The sequence below is a fragment of the Microtus oregoni genome, unplaced genomic scaffold (assembly GCF_018167655.1).
Source record: "Microtus oregoni isolate MIOR12 unplaced genomic scaffold, Mior012 000002F_ref0000024, whole genome shotgun sequence".
In the NCBI taxonomy this organism is placed as follows: domain Eukaryota; kingdom Metazoa; phylum Chordata; class Mammalia; order Rodentia; family Cricetidae; genus Microtus; species Microtus oregoni.
In genome coordinates this window covers 10,961,423-10,963,950 of record NW_024543061.1, presented here as the reverse complement: position 1 = coordinate 10,963,950, position 2,528 = coordinate 10,961,423, and positions in this window count along the sequence as shown.

Genomic DNA, 2,528 nt, shown 5'->3' with positions numbered 1-2,528 from the left:
GAGAACATGAGCAAGTCAGGACCACGAGGGGTGCACCCACACACTGAGACGGTGGGGCTGATCTATTGGGAGGTCACCAAGGCCAGCTGGACTGGGACTGAAAAAGCATGGTATGAAACCGACCTCTCTGAACATGGCAGACAATGAGGGCTGCTGAGAAGCCAAGGACAATGGCACTGGGTTTTGATCCTACTGCATGAACTGGCTTTGTGGGAGCCTAGCCTGATTGGATGCTCACCAATCCTAGACCAGGATGGAGGGGGGAGGACCTTGGACTTTCCACAGGACAGGGAACCCTGACTGCCCTTTGGACTGGAGAGGGAGGGGGAGGAGAGGGGGTAAGGTGTGAGGGAGTGGGAAGGAAAAGGGAGGTGGGGAGAAGGCAGAAATTTTTAATAAAAAATGCAAAAACATGAATTTTATTTCAATTTTTTCTCACATGAACTCTATATTTTATGTACATTATAAAAAACTCCTTTGGGCAATACAATTCCTCTAGATAGTCCTGACTATTCTGGAAGTCTCTATGTGGACCAGGTTGTTCTCAGTCTCACTTAGATCTTTCTACCTCTGCCTCCCATGTTCTGGGAGTAAAGGTGTGTGCTTTCATACTCAGTTTAAAAATTACATTTTAAATATCAATGGCCATGTCATTACATATCTGAATGTGTTTGTAGGGATGACAGTCATCTCTTCACAATTGTAGAAAGCTTTGGGGACATCATGATGATCCAGTCTCCATCCTCCATGGCTGTGTCAACAGGAAAGAGTTTCCATCGACTATCACTCCAAGCAGAATGATGTTTTGCAGTCTTTTTCGCAGCAATATCCAAAGAATCATTTGGCCTTGCATCATCATAAACCTGGGCAGGCTCCTAAATTGCTGATTCTTTTCGCATCCACATGGGTATCTGGAGTTCTTGACCATTTCACAGGCAATCGATCTGGGTCAGATTTCACTATCACCATCAGCAATGTCCATGCTGAATATCTGAAAGATTATTGCTATCAGGTACATTACAACTCTTCTCCCACAAGGTTTCACTTTCTAATACAAAGCTCCTATTTGAAGTTCAACATCTGTGTGTACCACACAGCCATGTATATTTTCTTTATCTCCCTTCCAGCCAGTATGCCTGGCACATTGATTAGTAAATTTCTATTACACCACAGATTATTAATTAGCACAGTGCTTCTAAGATTCATGAAGTACAATGTAGTTAAGTTCTATGTGTAATTGCTATTTCTTCTTCAAAAATTTACCACAGTTTCTGGCTTGAATTAAAGAAATTTATCATTTTTGTAGTTCTGGAATTAGAAATTCAAAACAAGATTCAATTACTGGAAGTTAAGATGTTGGTAGCCTATAATTCCATGTCAAGGCTTTAAGATGAATTAATTTTAATGTATATGTATATATATATATATATATATATATATATATATATATATATATCTGTATGTTTGTCTTGTACCTGATGCATACAGTTTCTACCAAAGCCAGAAGAGCATTTTAAGTTCCCTGGAACTGGAGTCTCAAATAGTAGTGAACTGCCATTTAGGTCCTGGGAATTGATCCTGTGTACCTGGAAGAGCAATCAGTACTGTTAACTGCTGAGACATCACTCTAGTTCCTTTGTTTCCATAATTAGGATCCAGAAGACACTATACTTTTAGTTTTTGTTTTTAAGCTATTGGTGGGCTCCTCGCTTTCACAATTGTAAATGTTCTTCTTCATTATATTATTTTCTGGGTAAACTTTTGCCTAATTTCATCTAATTGCCAGTACTAACTACTCTCTCCTATACAGCAGAAGGTTTGACCTCATTGCAGCAGTGAAATAATTGTGGAATAGAGAATTATGTTGTTAACGTCATATAAATTATTTCATCTGTGCATGTTGATGTTGTAGGAGAGTGCAGTGTGTGTCTTTTTTATATGTTTGAAATATATATTTGAGATCATGTCTGACTCTGTTCTTGTGTAGCATGGACTATTTAGCAAGAATTGGATGAAAATTCCTCTTCCTACGGCAATGGTCAACAAGATGAGCAGATATATAATTCTAAAACCTCAATATATTTCATGTCTCACATCAGCAGCCATTCTACCAAAAAACTCAATGAAATTGAAGTGATAGTAAATTACAATCCCATCTACATACCACATTGTGAAGTTCTATATATGCATTTGATTGTGTGCATAAATTAAAACATACTTTAACAGAGCTTGGATCTGACACTATCTCCAATTGATAACTCTAGGTGAAGCTATGTCCTGTAGGCTTCTTCAGTTGAGGGCTAAAGGAGTAATAGGTTGTGAAAGGAAGTCGGTGAACTATAGAGCCACCCTGTCCATATCTGCAGCAGAGAGTATCACCATCAGCTAAAAAATCAATGTTTTCTACACAGAGTTCTAACAGCAAGATATTTAGCCTGATACTGGCAAAAGGCAGAGTCAGTCCCTTCATCTATTCATTTAGTTATAAACCAGGCATCTTTCCTGGTCCAGTGGCACTGGGTCTCGGA